Genomic DNA, 22,075 nt, shown 5'->3' on the forward strand with positions numbered 1-22,075 from the left:
TGAGCCATGGGACTGGCCCCTAAGTGTAGATCTTTTAAAGAGTCTTCAAAGGAGTAGATGCAGAACTACTCATAGTTAAATCACCTTGTAAACTGGGGAGACCGGAGGTAAATAGGGCTAAAATTTGGCCCAGTTATATCTCTGATCATCTATCTTAACTGGTAATCTGACATCTCATTACTACTATGCCTATTAAAGAGCTTAATGCATATATAGCATACCAAGGAAATATAAACCACTCTGTCTCAGAAATGCCATTCCAGATTGTTAGAATCCCACTCCAGGGGTAAATATAACAAACTGGAATAAGGGGTATCCACTCTGAAGACAAAAATAGCAGATTAAAATAATAAAAATATGATTTAATCCCACTCCCAAGGCGAAAATAACAAACTGGAATAAGGGGCATCCACTCCGAAGGTGAAAATATAAATTAAAATAATAAAAACATGATTTAATATACATTGCTCTATTAATAAGGCATGCAGCATGTGGTTGGCCGTGGTGGCAGCCATCTTGGGGTGGAGTCTATTGCCCAACTTCCTGTGAGGGCAGACATTCCACCCTCCATGACAGAAGTAGAGTGTCCTCTGTGTTTGAAGCTCCTCATCTCTGATGCTAACACATTTCTAAGCAACCAGACCAGTTCTCCAATTTGAAATTAACAATTGAAAGCTTGTACAATAAGGCCCAGGGATATAGCAATGGTTGCTTTTGAAGGCTGCCATGTATCTTCCAATAACAACAATGGCCTTGGGGAAATCTTAAGAACAAAGGCTGTCATAACTGGTAGGGTAAGGAAATATCTGAGAAACAAAATCAACATTTCTCCAATTATTGGGGTTGTTGTTTTTCTTGTGAGGTCTATGAGAAAACACATGCTGAATAAAGAATAACTTCTCATTTTAACTATATTTACCAATTCTCAATTAAATACGTAAATTTTTTTTAAGTTCTAAGATAGCATATGGAAAAGTCTCATTGATGATCATGAAGGTGCTAATATCTATGACTACCTGGCTGTAGATCAGCAATGAAAGAGCCTCTGACCCTTAAATTTCTCTTCCATTCTTGCCCCATAACTCTTAAACTCACACTTTAAGATTATCACTACACGTAAAGTAGGAAAAATGCAGCTGTCTTATTTAAAATACAAACATAGACCAAAATACCTGTCTCATTAAGCCAATAGTTGCAAAGTAAAAGAGTTCACTGCTTTTTAAACTATGTGTTGCAACTCAAATGTAGTAAATGTAGTTATAAAACCAATTTATTAAAACCCACCAAGCAACTTTAATGGAACAAAATAGAATTGCAGTTATAGAAAATTTTATATCTCACTACACATAAAAATGGTAAGTATTGATAGACAATTTTCTTTCAGTTACTTTTAAGTGAGCTTGTACACTGAATCATGAAATGAGCGTATATTTCTTGTAGTATATTATAGTAATATATCACAGTATATTACAATAATATTATTATAGTAATATATCTTACAGCTAGTAATAATTAAATGTTTGAATGCTTCTACATCAACATGCTTGAAACATGGGATGCCAATCCTCTCTTGGCAAGGTGAAGCAAAGTTATTCTTACCTGAATAAAGGAAAGAAACTGATAAGCATTGAACTTAACCAAGCACAATGTTGTTTGTTTGTTGCTTGGAGCAGTTCTATTAACATAATGAAGAAGTAAAAACTAGAGAGAAGGAAAAAAAAAAGACTGTGATAGAATTATAATATAGTTGAAAATTGACTAATAATCTAGCACAAACACCTTGTTTGATGGACAAGAAAAATAAATTCTGAAATACTCAAGCAGTGAGTATACTGTCTGATTTAGTTAACCCAATTGATTTTCCTTCAATTAAAATGGAAAATTCATCCCAGAAAAAAATAGTCTCAAACTTAAGATGAGTAGCTAATTGATTTTTCAACTTTATGTTTGTATAAAAGTGATAACCATTCAGTAGAAATCATAATTTAAGCTTTAAATTCTTACATTTTTCTAGGCTACCAATATGCGGCATGAGAGTGTACTCTTTTGCAATGTTGGACAGAGAGAGCACACTTCATTGTTTATCATTAACATGATAAGAAGGATAAGCAGCTTGCATTCTGCAATGTACAGTGTTGCTAGCATTTTTTGGATATAGCTATTCAATAAATTACATGATATTCAGCATTTCATTAGAAAATAGGTTTTCAGTTAGATTATTTTTTCCCAATCAAAAGCTGGTGTCATTGCTCTGAACATTTTTAAGATAGGCTAGTCTATGATTATTAGTAGATTAAATATATGGGAGTCAATTTTCAATTTATTATGGGATTATTGGAAAGTAACCCCATTGTAAGTCCAGGAGCATCTATAATTTAAGTAGCTGACCCAATTAGGTAGGAGGTACTGAAAGAAGAACCAGATGAGAGTGAAGTATGACAAAGGAAAATATACTTTTAGTAGACTAGAAAAGCAAAGTATTCCAACTTCTAGAGTCCTTTCTTAACCCTGTAGCAGAGTGAAGTATTTGAACCTGTGGATTTCTAAAATATTTCTCAGTTTGCCTTCAATTGCTGTGAATGGAAACTTTTCCTTATCATTTTATGCAATTATCATTATCCTTTTCAAGTGTTTATTTTCAAGCACTTGAAAGGAAGAGTGAGAGAAAGAAGAGAGAGAGAGAGAGAATCTTCCACCTACTGGTTCACTCCCCAAAAGCCCACAACAGCCAGGGCTGGGGCAAGGACCCTGGAAACCCACCTGGGTCTGCCACATTGGGGGCAGGGCCCCAAATACCTGACCCATCATCCACTGCCTCCCATGCACACTAACAGGAGGCTGGATCTAAAGAAATGGTGGGACTCAACCCCAGGCAGTATGCTGCATGTTATCATTTAACCCATTGTGCCACAATACCTGCTCTCTGAACTTCTGATCTTTAATTTATATGTACTATATGTTTTGTATCTTCTATTTCATAAATCTAAGCTGGGGGAGGAGTTTATGGGCCCTTCATGAATACTTACCACAATTTTTAAGGCCAGCACCATAGTGCAGTGGTTTAAGCCACCACCTGTGGTGCCTGCATCCCATATGAGTGCCAGTTCTAGACCCAACTACTTCACTTCTGGTCCATCTTCCTGCCAATGTCCCTTGGAAAGCAGTGGAAATAGCCTATCCTTAAGTTCTTGGTTCCTGGCTTCAACCTGACCCAACCTCAGCTGTGGCAGCCATGTTGGGGGTGAAGCAATGTGTGGAAGATCTCTCTCAATCCCTCTCTCTGACTCTGCTTGTCAAATAAATAAATAAATCTTAAACAATAAAACAAAAAAACGAGATATTTGACAGCTAATCTTTTTTATTTACTTGAAAGATAGAGTTATAGAGAAAGATATCTTCTGTCAGCTGGTTCACTCCCCAAATTGCTACAATAGCTGGAGTTGGACCAGGCTGAAGCCAGACCCCTGGAACCGTATCTAGGTCTTCCACATGGGTGGCAGGAGCCCAAGTAATTGGGCACCACTGCTTTTCATGCTGGGGACTCACTTTCCCAGGTGGGACTCACCATGCCACATGCTGGCCCTGTGACAGCAAATGTATTATTATTTTTCTTTTTATTAAAAGTTTAGGAAGAATTTGCAATGTCTTTGCCACTCAAACATGCAGACTTCATGTTCATCAGCAAGTGAAGAAGACATCAAAATCATTTTGCTAGTTGGCCAGGCCACTTTTGCCAATTAAAACTCTCCAATAGTCTTCAATGTACTGATTTTTTTTTTCTCCTGTTATCTAATGTTATTTTACGTGTGTGACTGTCTATAGTTCTTGAAACTCTGATCCCCTGCTTCGTTTAAGCTCTTCTTTTTACCCTACAGGCACAAGGTAGCTGGACCTTGGACAGGCAAAGTTCCCACACAAGTCAATTGGAGTTTTGATTGCCTGAGGGCTGCAACATCAGGCCCCAAGTCATCTATTATAAATATTTTTGACACATCAGATTCATGCACACTCAACTCCAGCTGAAAAGGTAAAAAGGTACAATCTCTGGCCAGTTATTTCATGCCTTGAAGGGAAACGACTCCACTTAAATGATATTCTTTCCTCACCTTAGATCCATGGGAGGGTTAAGATGGTCACCAAAGACTCTGTCTACAAAATGGGAAGAAATGTGATATTTCTCAGTTTAAAAATTGTTTTTATGCTTAACCAGACTGTAGTAGCAAGAAAATTTTCACTCTTTTCCATTTACCACTTACCTTATAAAAATGGTTCAAATAATGAGTCAATATGCATTGTACACACACATGTGTGCTTTAATATATTTTTAGTAATACAACTAAATAAGGTTTCTGCATTTTTTGATTATTTACAGCAAAAGGACAAATAAAAGAACAAAAGAAAAATAAAAAAAAAACTGAAATTGCATTAGGGTTCCTCTTTTTTTTTTCTTTAATTGGCCTTTTTATTGCCTGCAACTTTCCTTCCTCTTTTAAATTTCTCTTTGAAGTGAGTTAATGCACAACTGATTTTTCAAGCTGTATAATTTCTCATTTAAGCTCTTGATAGAGTGGAAATTCCTTTGTGGTTTTGTCTGTGTTGCACTACAGTTTAAATCACAAAACAATAGGAACAGCTTGGAGTCAAATAAATACCTATGTATTTATTCCACTTTTAAGGCAAACTGTATCAGTGAACAAACATGAATTAACAAGTTACACATCTTTGACTCCTCTTTAGTGATATGTTTTACTGAAGGAAATCTGATTCTCTAAAAATTGCTCTTCATGTAGTTTCATTATTTCACAATTATTATGCCTTATATTGTGAAATGCTGAATGATGGTAATATCACTGTACCATATTACTTAAATAAATAAAAATATTTACTTTGGAGAGGGGAGGGTTGCGGGTGGGAGGGAAGATATGGGAGGGGGAAGCCATTGTAATCCATAAGCTGTACACTGGAAATTTATATTCATTAAATAAAATTAAAAAAATATTTACTTTTTAAGTGTTTAGAAATACTTTACAGGATAAATAGATTTATGGTCAGGTTTTTTGTTTTCCTTCGGGAAGCAAATTCCACTGTTTATGGTTTATCAAACCTCATACATGAATATTTCAGGTGTGAGTGTTTGGTTCAGCAGTTACAGCACCACTTGAGATTCCACATCCTGTACTGGAGTACCTGAACTGGAGAGTGAACCAGCAGATTAAGAATCTCTCTTTGCTCTCAGTGTCTCTCTGTCTCTCAAACAAAATATAAATATATAAAAATGTTTAAAAGGAATATTTCATATAATCAGTATTATTATGCATGTATTTGTGAAATATTTGGAGGCATCAATCTATCCACATGTTTGTATATGTAGAGTCCACAATTAAAAAAGTAATAAATTTCTAAAAATTCATATTATATTTTTATGGTTGATGTACAATTAGCTACAACAAGACAATATTCTTGCTGTTAAAATTTTCTGCAACCCAAATACATGATCCTATGAGTGGCAGGAAACCAGAAATAATTCTGTTGCTACTTATGGTTAATGAGTCATGACAAAACTAAACAACCAAATCGTTCAGTAGCATCAAATTTGACCATTCAAGGCTGTATCTACCAAAAGTCCAATTATTGGAGCAATTAAGTAAAAATGTGGCCAAACTAAATGCTGGGTACTGTGTAAACAGATCATTGAAATGAATAATTACATTTTTAATTGAATTGGCTTTTTTTGTGGCAAGTTGACATAACATAGGATGTAAAACATCTGGTTATTTTATCCACATGATTTTCAGACACAAGTCAAATTAAATAAATTGACTTTTTATTTAATATAATAAAGTTTTAAACTGAATATTTCAAATGAATTTGCATTTCATATAAAATTTAATACCATGGCTGCTGTATATATGTGGAAACATCAAACAGTTCCTGATAAATTAGAATTAAAATATTTCTTTTGTATAAAAAAGTCTTGAAATTCATTCACAGTTGTTTCATAATATTCATTTTTGTGATTTTCTATATATGTAGACACATATGCTATTATGATAGAACACATGAGGTTATTTTGTGCCAGGCCCTGTTCAAGTCTTTTGCGTATAACTGATAATCACAATAATGTTAAGATATTGGTACCATTATAATTTCCATTTTTTTCTTGTGAGAAATCTGACACAAAATAGGATAACATAGTTATTTCTAGAGGAGGCAGGATGAATTGAGTTAAAGGGACTCCAAGGCCCGTGTTAACTGACTATGGGACAGCTGTGTACATACAAGCAAATGCACAAAAGCAAGCCTTGTATTTAATCAATGCACTGAAAGAACATAAAATTGTTGTAGGCCAAATTGATCACTGAATTCAATGAGAATAGTCAATCTTGTAGTTGTGTTTATATATAGCCAAAAGTCTATTCCTTTTAACTCAAGGAGGTGACTCACCTTTGACTTTTTCTTTGTATTCACCCCATAAGATATTACCAAAAAAAGTGGCAAATCCTCAACAGCTTATTGTAGTGCAAGGGGATACCAGAAAAGTCCATAGAGTTGCTAACTCTGTAGAACTCTTTCAAATTACATGATTATAGCAGATATGATGAAACAGTGCAATCAATCATTCTGACAACTTACTTCACCTTTAACCATAAAACCTACAAAAATTCCAAGAGGTATCTCTGTAGTACAAGTATTCATTTCTCATTTTCTTTACAATAACATTAAGCATTTTGCAGCAAATATTAGTTGGCAGAAGTTTCCATGTTCTATCTGAAAAAGTATTCTCATGTGATCTGCAATTGTCTCAGTGGTTTAGCTAGGAGGACCATCTGATACCATATGGAAGAAAAAAGGCATCAGCTATCTGTGATGGATGCAAATATATAGCAGTTATTTCAATTTCCTTCTATCTACTCTTATGGGAAAAGACTAAATCCTGATAGATACATACGTGTATATGGAAGTTTATCTATTTAATAAATATAATTTGCATAAAATAATGATTTTGACATTTGCATTATTAATGTCATAATTCTAAGCATTTCTATATTTTTTCTATTTTTAATAAAAATGTTGATAAGATTTTCACCTATATATATATATATATAAACTTATATGTACACAATAAAAAATTAAACATTCAATTAACTACATAAGGTCACAGTAGACTATTGAGAGAATCAGTGCTAAAATTATCTTTTCTATCTTGTACCTTTTTTATGAAAACTAAGAAAGGCTGAGTCTAATCATCGTGCAAGTATTCCTATCATTGTGTGTAAGGAATTATCAAAAGACAGATTGAACAGTTCAAACTGTAACATATCTGTAGAAAGACATAGATTACTTGATTTACCCAGTAAACAAGATTCTCAGATAAATTATTTGATGTCTTAACGAGAGAATTATGACTGCCCATACACAAATGAGTAATACTTGATTGGAGAAAGGCTGAGTGTCAAAGAAAAAGCCTAACCTAGAAGTGCCTTAACAAAAGATAATCAGAGAGACAAAAACTGAGTTGAAATGCTAAAATACATCTCAGCTTTAATTACAGTATAAGGGGAATCACGGGGCAGGTGCTGTGGCAGAATGGGTTAAGATGCCACCTGCGGTGCTAGCATTCATATAGGCACCAGTTGGAGCCCTGGCTGCTTCACTTCTGATCCAGGCCCCTGCTAATGTGCTGGGAAAACAGCGGATGATGGCTCAAGTGCTTGGGTTCCTACATCTACATGGGAGACCTGGAAGAGGCTCCTTGCTCCTGAGTTCACCTGGCCCAGCCCTGGCCATGGGAAACATCTGGGAAGTGAACCAGAGGATGGTTTTGTCTCTCTGTCTCTGTCTCTGTAAACAGAGACACCCCATGAGATGTCTCTCACTCTTTTTTTTTTTTTTTTTTTTGACAGGCAAAGTTAGAGAGGGAGAGAGACCTAGAGAAAGGTCTTCCTTCCATTGGTTCACCCCCTAAATGGCCGCTATGGCTGGCGCTCTGCGCCGATCCGAAGCCAGTTGCCAGGTGCTGCCTCCTGGTCTCCCATGCAGGTGCAGGGCCCAAGGACTTGGGCCATCCTCCACTGCCTTCCTGGGCCACAGCAGAGAGCTGGACTGGTGGAGGAGCAACTGGGACAGAATCTGGCACCCTGACTGGGACTAGAACCTGGGGTATCAGCGCCGCAGGTGGAGGATTAGCCGAGTGAGCCGCGGCGCTGGCCTCACTCACTCTTTCAAATAAATAAAATAAATCTTTTTTTTTTTTTAAATAGGAATCAGAATAGTATAACCCCCTTGAACCAGTAAATTGAAATTTGGGGGTACATTTTTTATTATTAAAATAGATAAATTATTATTTGCAGGCTTGTGATGTAGATTTTTTTTTTTTTTTTGACAGGCAGAGTGGACAGTGAGAGAGAGAGAGAGATAGAGAGAAAGGTCTTCCTTTTGCCGTTGGTTCACCCTTCAATGGCCGCCGCGGCCGCCGCGCTGCGGCCAGTGCACCGCGCTGATCCAAAGCCAGGAGCCAGGTGCTTCTCCTGGTCTCCCATGGGGTGCAGGGCCCAAGCACTTGGGCCATCCTCCACTGCACTCCCTGGCCATAGCTGAGAGCTGGCCTGGAAGAGAGGCAACCAGGACAGAATCCGAAGCCCCGACCGGGACTAGAACCTGGTGTGCCGGCACCGCAGGCAGAGGATTAGCCTATTGAGCCGTGGTGCTGGCGTGATGTAGATTAAAGTGAGAACATTAGTATATGGAATGTAATGTATCTGAAATATGGTAAAAATAAATAATATTCATATGTTGGTATTTTCAAATCTTCTAATAAAAATGTGAGTTTACTTAAAAATTAGACATTATTTTAGCATTCAACTATTAGAAATTGACTGTTTCATGTAAACACATATGCCCAATGTTGAGCTTTTGCTTATCTGAGAATTTATTCATTCACTTACCAACTATTAATTTCAACAGGCACTATGCTGCATGCTATAAATATCCTAGTAAATTTTTTAAAAACTCACCTGACTTTATTGCCAATAGTGACTGTTATAATGTAGCCTCCAGGAGCTAATATAAAACAAGTATATTAACACAAGTGCGGTAAATGAAACACATCTTCAGGGGAACCAAGGTGTGATTATAGTCACTAACCTAATCAGTTTGCTCAAGGGCTTTGTTTGCTTATTGGTTTGTTCTTTGAGAGGAGGGATGGGGTGGGAGGGGAGGTGTGAAAGAGAGAGACACTTCCTATCCACTGATTCATTCTGATGCCCAGGAGTTCAAAGTTGGGATCTATGAATTCAATCCAGATCTTTCACATGGGTAGCAGGAACCCAGCTCCCTGAGCCATCATTGCTGCCTTCAAAGGTCTGAGTTAGCAGGGAGCTACATTCAGAAGCAGGATCCAGTATCAAACCCAGAACTACCATATGGAATGTGGATATTTTGACCACAAGTGAATGTTGATGCTTGCCCTTGCCCAGGCTTTTAATCTAGACATGGTACTTTAGATTTTTCTTGTGATAGAATATTCTATATGGCTCACTGTATTTTCTTATCTCAACTATTTTGACATTTGTCCAACTTCCTTTCTTAAAAACATTTGTAAATTTCATGAAAGTACAAAACAAAACAACTCTCTTCTCATTCACATTTGGAGGTCTCACTTTCTAGCATCAAGCCCAGCCCTCATATTTAACTGGTGAATAAGTTTGGTCCAGTGAAGATAAATGACTTCATCAAGTGGTCTCTGTTAAAAGTGATATAATTTGAAGTAGAAAAGAGGTTCTCAGATTTCTAGCTGACTTGAAGTTCTTTGCACTACATTTCCCAATATCTTCCAAGTTTTATTACATGTCTCTGATTTGCATATTTTCTTTTGAAGGTTATTTTATTACCAAATTAGCGATCATTATAAAGTGACCAAAAATACATATTATATGTATAGGAGAAAAGCAAGCCATTTTTCTCATCTATAGATGTACAATAAACACAAGAGTATCATCCATATATGTATAATGTACACAAAAGTATCACATGAATAGATATAAGGCAGTCTCATCAACAGTGATAAAATGATTCCAAGATGTCAAGAGAATTGTCCCACTTTTAAATCTGCTCCTAGAATCATGGCATAGATAACTTCTGGTTCTCAGCATCACAGATTGTCTCCAGCATTGCCATCAGTGTGTGTCCATGTTAGACTTGTGTTGAACAGTCTCCTCTCTTACTGTCTTCCTGTGGACCTGCCTTCACCTCTGTGTACATGTGCATTTGCAAAAACACACACACACAGCACTGATGTTTTCTATCTTTCCTTTCCTTATACTGTTTTTCATCTCCCTGTTTGTTTTTTCTTCTTTCTATTTTTTTTCTCTTCTTTCTTCTCCTTCTTGCCCAAACTGTATAATGATGCAATTAATTATCTTTGTTCAGCTCATGTAGAAAGCCTGCTTGGACTAAAAGTCCAGGAAAAATTCTCCTATTCATTTTTATATTTCTAAGGCTTCAGCCTAAAAAGGAGTCAAGCTTAATAGATGACACTCAGGTCAAAGAAACACTGAAACCAGACTACTGCTCTTACCCCAAGGTCTCTACCTAGAATCACAAACACACACACACAATGTACACACACACAATTATGAATTTACGTATATAATGAGATTGAAAAAAGCTCAAGAACTCTTTACATTTTTAAATGTCATTTTCATTGGATGTTCTGAAGTCCCCTTATATATATTTACAAAAATAATGTAAATTCTCACTTTTCATTAATTAAAAATGAGACTATTTTTGTAGAAAACTGATTTTGTCAGCTATCACAGGTTATTCAGAGAGACTTTGGTGCTACTCACTTCCAAGTAACAAAACAGAGTACCTATTGTGAAATACCCTATGCAAAGCAACATAAGGATTCAATTTATATACATGTGTATGTGTTTATAACCTATGATTATATATATATATATATATATATATATATATAATATGGATGTGTGTGTGTTTATAATCTATGAATTTACATCTGATTTAGAGCCATGCAATGCACTCTGACAAGTTTTCCTAACAAGCATCGAATACCCTGCATGCTGCTTTGTCAGGACCTTGATGCACAATTGTTCCCTTTGTTTTTTGTGCTCTTAATCCAGCTTCTCCCTCGATCCATTCCTGTTAGTATATAAATATGCCCCCAAATTAAATGTCCTCAAGCACTTCCCTGTGACTCTCCTTCCCCTCTCTTCTAAATCAGTAATCCTCCTGGTCTTAATCATTTAAATACCTTCAATATATGGTCTACCAAAACCGACTTTGTTTTTTTTCTCAATCCATTTCATGGTGACTTCTATTCCCACCCCTCCAAGCAGGCTGTCTTCACGAGGGCCATGTGTAAGCTCTTAACTGCCCTATCTCACATTCCACTTTTAGTCTTTATCAGAATGAAACTCTTGAAAACATTCAACAGTGCTGATTATCAACACCACTAGTTATCTATTAAAATTTTTTAGTTTTCTGGAATATAATTCAAGCTCATTTGTAGAAGAAAGTTGTTTCAATTGCTATAATCACAATCCAGTTATACACTGAATAAGTGTAGTGACTTTTCTTGGAATATTTATGAATTTAGGCTTATAATTCTTACATATTTTATATCAGATTCCCTCAAATTAAACTATTATATTTTGCTTATTTTCATAATTCTGTAATAATATGATTTCAAAGGCTACATACTATTATAGCATATACATTAACCATAATTTGTAGTCATTCACATATTTTGGGACATTTACTTTGTTCTTACCATAATAAGTTGTGCTATGTGGAAATTTTGTATCAAATATTTAGTTAAGTTTCTAATTATTGTATTTATTTCTGAAAGCAGATTTACCATAAGAGAAGATACCAGTATTTTGGTGATGTTGAACACATAGTATATTCTTTTGTAAAAATATTGACCTAATCTATATTCTCTCCAGCAGTACAAAAGAAGTTTTTTTTTTTTTTCTTGGCATATGTAAACATTTCTTCAAACTTAAAAAAGAGAAAATATGATAAGCTACATATTGAGCTCTCTGTCTTTGGTTTATAAGGTAGGACTTTGTCACTTCTGCTACTTTCCACATGCCATCAAGAATTTCACTGAGTGCTTTTCTAGTTATACTTCACTCCATGGCTTGCGTTACCCTCCCTCAACACTTTCATTAGCATCTTCGTGTGGCATACCTTCTTGCCTTCAGTGAGAATCATATGTACACAGCCAGCTCTTGCTTACTAGCATACTCTACAAAATTCCTTTTCCACTACTGGGTTTCATATTCTAGTGACAAAAAATGCCAGGTACAAAGAGTTCTAACCTCAGCATCCTGGTGTTCTCAGTTTTCAGTTTTTTCCTGCCCATTCTCCTTGCTCTAGTGCTAGTAATTACTTTCTGTCCTAACAGTTTTCTTTGTAGTATAACACTTTTAGTAGTTTATAATCTTTCTAATTAAGTATCTTTTCCATTAAGTTATACATGTTAAAATTTACAGTGTGATTACTGTCTCCTGACTGGACTATGACTGATAGTTTTCTTATTAGTAGTGCTAATTGGAATATTTTTGTTCATCCTTTCACTTGCAACAATTTCAAAAATTGAGATACTTCCATATATTTTCACCACCTAGGATTTTTCTCTTCTTTGAATTAGTTAACTTATACTCTTTATAATTTATAACTTTTTGAATATTTTTAGGAAATATATGATTTTGGGTTTACACAATATTTTCTTGTTAGGATGGGAGCAGCAATCTTGAAGAAAAGGATCTCTCTCTCTTTTGATATTTATTTGTTTGTTTGAAAGAGTAACAAGAGAGAGGGAGCTTCAGATAGAGAGATCGTTCCTCCAATGGTTCACTCCCCAGATAGCTGCAACATCCAGGGCTGGACCAGGCCAAAGCCAGGAACCAGTAGCTTCTTAGAGGTCGGCTACATAGGTGCAGGGGCCCTTGCACTTGGACCATCTTCCATTGCTTTCCCAGGCCATTAACAGGGAGCTAAATCCAAAGTATAGCAGCCAGGACACAAACCAGTGTCCATAAGGGAAGGAGGCATTGCAGGCTATGCCACAATGCTGGCCCCAGGGATCTTCCCATTAATGCCTTAATAGGCAATATGTAAATTAGAAACCTCTGTGAAAACCAGGCCCTGGCTACCATAATTGTAGTGCAAACCGCATCATCTCTCAGCTTGATATGGCCATAAGTGTTTAACAGGTCTCTTTTTTCAGTCTCTACATGACTTAACCCACACACTGCTGCCAAAGTTAGTGTTATAAAAAGCAAATGTGATGCCACTCTTCTGTTTGACAACTTCTGATAATGCATTCTTACTGAAAGGGTAAACTTCATAGAAAACTTCTCAGAAGCTTACCCCAATGACTCTTTCCAACCTCCTAACTCGTTGCTTCCTACTAAAATGCCTTACTACCCAACCACTTAGGTTTTCTCCTCATGACCCAGATACATAGTGCATGAATATGAGAACTTGATGTACTTTTCAATACTGTTACTGTTTTAATCAACAAAACCCTCCCCACTTTGCTAAAACATTTTTCAATTGCTGAAATTCCATATTCTCTGGAAGACATCATTGATTTTCTTGGTTGTAGTTGACTTCTCTGTTTCTATCCCACCAAAACTGTTCAGGTTATGATAGCAGGTTAGCCTAACTCAGTCATTCTGATCATTACATTACGTTAGAATCACCTAAAAGCCTTATTAAACTGCAGTGTATTGGGTCACTCACAGGGTAACTAATTCAGTGTATCCATAGTAGAGCCTGAGAATTTGCATTTCTAACCAGTGATGTTACCACTGCTGGTCTTGGGAACTCATTTTTAAAAGCACTATTCTAATGAATTTAAGAGACAGTCTCAATAGTTCAAGTAAAATATAACAGCATCCTCAATTACACAATTTCTAAAAGAATTGGAAAAGGTTACTATGTATCCAAATAATTTTATTTATTTTCTTAAAGCACAACATAAAAAATTAACTGCATAGAACCACTGAGACTATGGAGAAGGACACTTTAAAAGCAGAGCAACAAACAAGAAAAAAATTCACTTGTCTAGCTATATGCTCCTGAAATATCTCCTGATGTCGAATTCTCAAGAGCCGTAAAAGTAGAAAAGATAATTTCAAAGGGAAATTTTGGCATGTTAAAGTTTCTTTTCAGTGGTTATCCTGCTTTCCTGTGACACAAACCATGAGTATTTTACAAATTATCTCACCATTAAGACTGTGTAAAGTATGCACAGACGTATTGGGATAATTATATTGGTTGTCAGGAATATAAATGCTTTTCAGATAAAGCCAATCTATAGATACATTTCAGTCTGTCACATTTCAGTTGCTTAGTGTGATTCTTTGAAAACCTCAGCTTATTAGGGAAGAATGGTCCTTGCCATATGTGTAGTATTAAGAACATCTGGAAACATCATCAAAGCAAGAAATTTTTTACTTTCCACTGGCATGAAGAAGCCATTGGAAATTTCACAGATGTTTAAATCTCAGGATCCCTGGATAGTAGGAAATTGAAGCAGACTGCTGGCATTGACCAACTGATTTCTCCTAGGAAATGCATTACTACTCCGTGGAGGAAAATGTGAAGTTGTTCCTAGTGGGAATAAGTTTTTTCATAAATAATGTTATGACTGAGTAATATAATTTTTCATTGGATGTCACTGTAATTTATACAAAGCTAAAATTATTAGTACACCAATGGTGATTAAAGTTAGAATCACATGAACAATAGATATTAGAAAACTAATGCATTTCTCAGCTTTAATGATTTGAGGAATATAAATTGACTTATTGTATCAAAATAAAGATTACCTATTCTATCTTTATCCCAAGTTTATTAAAGCCAATTTGAAATCAATAACATAATTATGATATGGACAAGTTAGGGAGATAGATTAAGCTCATGAGCTGGAAGCCACACCTCCTTGGATCCAATCCATAGTAATCATATCCATCCAGTTGTCAATCAAATGACTCCTTCCTCAGGAAGTACTTCCCCTTACTTGGGACCTGCAGGTGGTAATATGTAAACACTTACGTTTTCTAAGCTCATAAGAAGCCGGGTAAAGAGGAAACTGACTCACTCTCTGTCTCTCTCTCTCTCTCCTCATGGACACAGAGCAAGCAGCATATAAGAAGTTTCTCTTTATCTTGCTTGGCCTACTCTCCCTATATACTGCCCACACATTCATATGTATTTTCTTCACTTTGTAAATAAACATTGTCACATTGCACATCATGTTGGGGTCTATTCTTAAAATGCTTCACTAAGTAAAAGCCAAGAGTATGGAATAGAAACTTAGGTGCAGCCTAGCCCACAACAATTATAGATTCTCACCTAGAATTTGAGGATTTGTGTTTGACTTCTGTTTGCCAACCAATGTTACTAAGTCACTTGGTGTATATGCATCATGTTAGAATCATTTGGGAATATGAATCTATTTTTCAATTGTTCGAAACACATAAGAGCAGGTTCCCAATTCTGATATCAGCGATAAGCTCTCAGCTATATTTGGAGAAGTGAGAAAAAGAAGGGAAAAAGAGATGAGCAGAGATTGCAGAGATTCTTCTTTCTGATACTACAACCAGCTCTAAACTCTCAGGAATCAAAATATGGTCCATGAACCAGCAGCATCACCTAGAATTATGTCAGAGATGAGGGTTCTCAAGTCCTGAAGCATAATCTACACTTCAAGGAGAGACCCTAAGTATTTGTTTTCACATTAAAGTATGGCTGTAAGAAAGAATACTGTCTTTAATGTCAGGGTAATTGTTTTTCATCTTATTTCTTAGTGGCCCCTGAAAGTTAAAGGTTCCAATGTTAAATAAAAATGAGAATAGTACACTTGAGGATTATTATAATTTGTTGTATAAAAACTATACCTGCCATTGCACAGGAAGCCTTTAAAATGTTAACAGAGTATAGTGTTAGTGAAGCTACAAATTTTACTTTATATTATAACACAGAGAAATAAATTATTTTGTCTGTTTTCCACTGCACAATACCACTACATCTGCCTGGCTTAAGGAAAGAAAAAATAAATATACTATATGAATTACACTTAATCTTTAAGTTAAATCCATTCAAAGGCTTTTTTTTTTTAAAGAAAGATTTATTTTCCTTGAAAGACGGCTTTACAAATAGAGAGCGAGCAAGGGAGAGATAGGGCTGGGACAAGCTGAAGCCAGGAACCAGGAGCTCAATCTAGGTCTTCCATGAGGGCGCAGGGACCCAAGAACTTAGGCCAACTTCTTCTGCTTTCCCAGGCCATCACCAAGGAGTTGAATCTGAAGTGGAGCAGTCTGAACCAAACCAGAGCCCATATGGGATGCTGGAGCTGCAGGCAGTGATTTAACCCACTGTGCCACAGCTCCAGGCCCCACTCAAAAGCTTTTATGCTCAGCTAAAAATGCTCTGTCCTTTCCATAGAACGTGCTATTCTCATTTCTCATTCTTTCTCACTAGAAGGCTCCCATGCCTTTTATGAGACCAGGTAGATGCTCGAGGCAATGGGGCTCATGAGGTAATTATTCCAGCTTCACAGACACCTCAGGTGATGCCTTCTATCTCCTGGAGCCTCGTGCCCAGCAGCTCTCAAGGTTAAATCTAGAAAATGAGTATAACTTATTTTCATGTCAATTTTCTCAGGGTTCAGTGACTTTCTTGGCTGCCTTCGATACATCTCAGTTTTCCCTGATTACAGTTTCCAGAATATATCAATTATCTCCAAAGACTATTCCATGGAGAGATTGTTTTCACAATGAATTAAATTAATCACAAATTTGCAATAATACCATGCACTGATAAAATTGGAGTCTATCAAATTCACATCATAATGCTAGGCAAGTCCTGATGTTAAAGTAGACAAAGATAACTTAAAAATAACCATCAGGTCCGTGCTGCAGTACAGCAGCTTAACCCACCTTCAACAGTTCCCTGCTGCTCAATTTCTGATCTAGCTCTCAGCTAGTGCTTCTGGAAAAGCAGTGCAAGATGGATGACCCAAGCACCTGGGTCCCTGCACACACACAGGAGACTCAGATGAAGCTCCTAGATCCTGGCTTGAGCCTGGCCCAGCCCAAGCTGTTGCTGCCATTTGGGGCAGGAACCAGTAGGTGGAAGATTTCTCTCTGTCTCCCTCTCTTTCTCTGTAATTCTTACATAAATAAATGAATCTAAAAAAAAAAAAACCCAAACAAACAAACAAACAAACAAACCAAAAAAAACCCTCTTGGCCAGCGCAGTGGCTCAATAGGCTAATCCTCCGGCTGTGGTGCCGGCCCCCGGGTTCTAGTCCCGGTTGGAGCACCGGATTCTGTCCCGGTTGCTCCTCTTCCAGTCCAGCTCTATGCTGTGGCCCATGAAGGCAGTGGAGGATGGCCCAAGTCCTTGGGCCCTGCACCCTGCCGTTGTTGTCATTTGGGGAGTGAACCAGCAGATGGAAAATTCTCTCTCTGTCTCTCTCTCTCTCTCTCTCTCTACACCTCTGCTTCTGCCTCTGCTTCTCTGTACCTCTGGCTTTTAAATAGATAAATACATCTTACAAAAAAAAAAAAATAAACCTCTCACTTCTGAACACTGATTTTAAATTTCACATAAAATATTAATAAAGAAAATTAAATATTCATTGTAGATATTAACCACCATGACCATGTATGACATCTCCTAAGAAAGCAGTGATGTTTATTTAACATCAGCAAAATTGCTTTCTGTATGTGTGGGGCTTAGGGCCCAGGACAACCAGATTCAGATTCTAAAAGGTCAGAGAACAGCTCATAGTCATTTGTGGATTATCTCCTTCACTCACAGAGGTGCTGAAAAATGCACAGGAACAGCTACTTGCCCTTGATGTTGGTGGGGCCACAAGAGATACCCGTCTTTGTGTCTGGGTGGCAGTTGGATACACACACAGAGGCATCTACATACGGCCACATCCACCAATAGTTACATTGGCAAGCAGCTGCATAATGTCCACTTCCTTCTGCAGGCCACACATCTAGCCATGCTCTGTAGTTGCTTACGTGGGTTTCTAGACAAAAGTGACCCAAATCAAACTAATATAACAGGGTTGTGGGCAGCTGGCCAAGCAGGTGGATCTTTCGGTTACCATGAGATTGTTTACCATAGAGGCACGAAGATATGGGAGTATGGAGATTAGGGGGCATGGACAAAAGGCTTAGGCACTTGATATCATTACTTTCTCATATTCACCTCAACAATTATATAAGCAAGAAATTCCAAGACAAATTACCCAATCAAAAAACGCGTAAACACTCTGTATAGACATTTGCCCTAAAGGGATGTATAAGCGATTAATAAGCACATTGTTTCTGAACAATCATAAAGGAAAGAAAAATCATAATCACAATGACATAACCATTCACATTCACTAATGTAGTTGTAATTATATAGTAGAATAATAATAAATATTGGTGAAGATATGAAGAAATTGTTAATCTTATATACTTCTGATGCGAATGTTAATTAGTTTAACCACATTGGAAAACATTCTGGCAGTTCCTTGAAACATTATGAATTAAGTTATAAAATATATCCATTGCTACATATTTACCTATTCCAGAGAAATGAAGAATTATAAATTTAGCAAGGAGGGGGAAGTTTATGAAGAGAAGGAGATTAATGGGAGGTGGGGGGTGATTGATATTGAGAATAGTTTCTTTGGGGATTGCTAACAATGATCTAAAAGTGAAACTCTAAATATAATATAAACCACAAATTTTAGATAAAATAAAATTCACTTTAAATAGGTGAATTGTATGGCTTGAATCATATCTGAATAAAATTTTAAAATAAAACTTAACTTTATGATCAATAGGGAAAATATACACAGTAATTACCTTAGGGTCTCAAATATTACTGCATCTGCAATGGGAAGAACATAAAAGTTGCTACTAAATCCTAACAAAGAGCATAAAAAAAGAAAATCAACAACTCCTCTCAAATACATCAGAGATTCACACTCAGAGAGCAAATCACTTTCCCCTAAATTGAACAGAAAGGCAACACAGAGAAACACAACTCATCACAGCAAAAACTCATAAGCAAAAAGCTCTCTGGAAACCAGAACCCTGGTAAGAAACCCTGAATTGTGACTGACAAATTGACAAGACTGTGTGTACAAGTCTGATGTTTAAATACTCCAGGAACACCAATAACAAGCATAACCCACATAAATTTTTGAATTTTGCCTCCAATATCTCAAAGGCAGGGAACCTTTTGAAATATGTCAGAATATGTATAACGTGTGCTTTCCTCGGGAAAAACCATTTTGCTGGAGTTTAACTTGTTGGGAGTTTATGAAAGTCTAAGTTTTCTTGGATGAAGGGGGAAAGAGACTACACAATACTAGTGCCCACCAGAAATCTTGACCTACCTAGTGAGAGGGAGGACAAGAAGCAATTGTAAAGTCCGTTGTCTAGGGTCACAGGCCTACGGAAAGACAGACCTAACCATAGCACTATCAAATGTTTCCACTGTCCATACCCTATTTGTTACATCCCCACCAGCTTAATTGTCAGAGTTCCTTCCAGCCAGTGCAGGAAAACCCCTACACCACAAAAAATTACAAGGTAGACTAAAGTGCAAAAAAACAGTGAGAAGAGACTGTGTAAGTGCCAGGATAAGGTCATACGTGGCAAGAATTGTTACCAGGATTTTTAGAATTAAATCATTATGATTTTTATCTTAACACATTTAATGGAAAAAGTAAGCAGGCTGTCAGAACCTGTATATAATGTAAGTGAAGAAATAGAATTTTTTATGAATAATAAGAAATAAAGAGGTTAAAAACATTGTTTCAGAAATGGTTGCCTTTGATAGGATCATCTGTAGAATGTATATGTGTAGATACTTCCTAAACAGAGAAACAATGGGACAGAAGGCAGAAAATGGTACCGAATAACCCAGAAATCTGAAACAATTAAAAAGTTATACCTAGACATAATATGAATGTAAGTGGAAGAAATGGAGGAAAAATATCCCCAGGTATTGAAGGCATTTGGAGAGTGCATGGGATTTCTTTCTTTCTACCCACCCCTTCTCTCTCATTCTCACTCTTGCCTTCTTTGTCTCTCAAATTAATAAAAAAGATTTAATACAGAGACTGTCAGAATGGGTCAAAATTCAATATCTAATTATGTGTCATCTGTAAGAAAAATACATAATAGGTAAAAACAGAATGAGTAGAGATATGTCATGCTAACACCAATTGAAAGAAACGAAGGAGGTCTTATTAATTTCAGAGAGACTGAACTTCTGATAAAGGAAACATCATGTACGAATATATGTGTTGAAAATTGATAAAATTGTCAATATTCTAAGAACACAGAAAAGCAATGTGTATGTTTCTAACAAAAGACCACATTAAAATAAATGAAGTAAAAAAATGGGTGAGTACACTCTTACAGTGGAAGACAATAACATCCTTCTGTTACTGTACAGCTGCAGCAACTAAAAAATAAGTAAGAACAAAGTTGAACTCAATTACAACATCAATAAACTGATTATTGTGGATACTTATAGAGTAAAATATCCAATAATTATAAATTGCATTCCTTGCAAGCACGCATGGAATAGTAACTATAATAGACCATTCTAGGACATAAAACATATCTTCATAAGTAGAGAAGAGTAGAAATCATACAATGTCTGCTCTGAGAAAATCATGCAATTAATTTAAACACTAATAACACAAAGAGTGAAAAATTTCCAATAATTAAACATCGATTAATGCACATATAAACAACACATGGGCCAAAAGAGAAATTAAATAATATTTAACTAACTGGAAATAAAATAAAAACATAAAAATTTGTAGGATGCAATAAAGTATTATTTAAAAAATTATTGCACTAAATGTATATAGTAGAAGATATCAAATTCAAAATCTAAAATTTCACTTAGGAAACTACAAAAAGAAATATTAAAAATTGTGGCAGAAATCTATGAAATTGAAAACAAATAATAGAGAAAATAAATGAAAACAAAAGTCAGTTCATTCGAAAGATAATGAAAATCAATAATTCATCAGGTTAAGATAAAAAGGGAAGATACAAATTATCAACATCAGAAATAAAAGAAATGACATCATCATATAGCCCATGGACATCGTCAGGTTAAGATAAAAAGGGAAGATACAAATTATCAACATCAGAAATAAAAGAAATGACATCATCATATAGCCCATGGACATTAAAAGGATAATAACAATTTATTACGAAAAACTATATGTTCACTATTTTGATAGCTTAGACAAAATGGACCAAATCCTTGAAGAGTCTAGTCTGTCAAGAAATAGGCAAAAATAGAAAATTATACATACATATATATAAATTGAATCAATAATTAATAGTCTTCCAAAAATAGTACCATACCCAAATAAGTGCAATGGTGAATTCTGACAAACATTTTAAAAAAAAGTTATCTATAGTCTTTTCCAGAAAACAGAAGCAGAAGGAATACATCCTAATTTATTCTAGTAGGCCTACATTACCCTAATATAAAATCAGATGATATTGTATGGAAAAAAAATTTCAGTCAAATTTATTTTCATGAATGTGCGTACAAAAATACTCAAAAAGAATTGGTGAATTGAAACCATCATTGTTGAAAAGGAATTATACACCATGCTCATCATTTAAATTCAAAATTCAGTTACTGCAATCTATCAAATCAGATTAAAGAAGAAAAATCACATAATATCAATAGCTGCAGAAAACACATTTGAAAAATCCCACATCCTTTCATGATTTTAAAAAAATATCCTTTAAACTTGGAATGGATAACTCCCTCAACTTTACAGATTTTCTACTAAAAATGTCCCTGGAATTAATAAGCAATCTGAGCAAGGTTATAGAATACAAGGTTAATAAACGAATGTCAATTGCCTTCCTACGTATCAGCAATGAATAAGTGGAATTACAATTTAGATTAAGAACCAAAAAACATTTACTAATAGTAAGTAAAAAAATAAAGTATAAGATCTGTATGAGGAAAACTGCAA

At 35.8% G+C, this 22,075-nt stretch overlaps 1 pseudogene; it reads right to left on the reverse strand.

Moving 5' to 3' along the window:
* LOC133756596 (glutaminase liver isoform, mitochondrial-like) overlaps positions 1-22,075 on the reverse strand; it is a 128,137-nt pseudogene that overhangs the window by 87,111 nt on the left and 18,951 nt on the right.

This window comes from Lepus europaeus, chromosome 3 (assembly GCF_033115175.1).
Source record: "Lepus europaeus isolate LE1 chromosome 3, mLepTim1.pri, whole genome shotgun sequence".
Taxonomy (NCBI): Eukaryota; Metazoa; Chordata; class Mammalia; order Lagomorpha; family Leporidae; genus Lepus; species Lepus europaeus.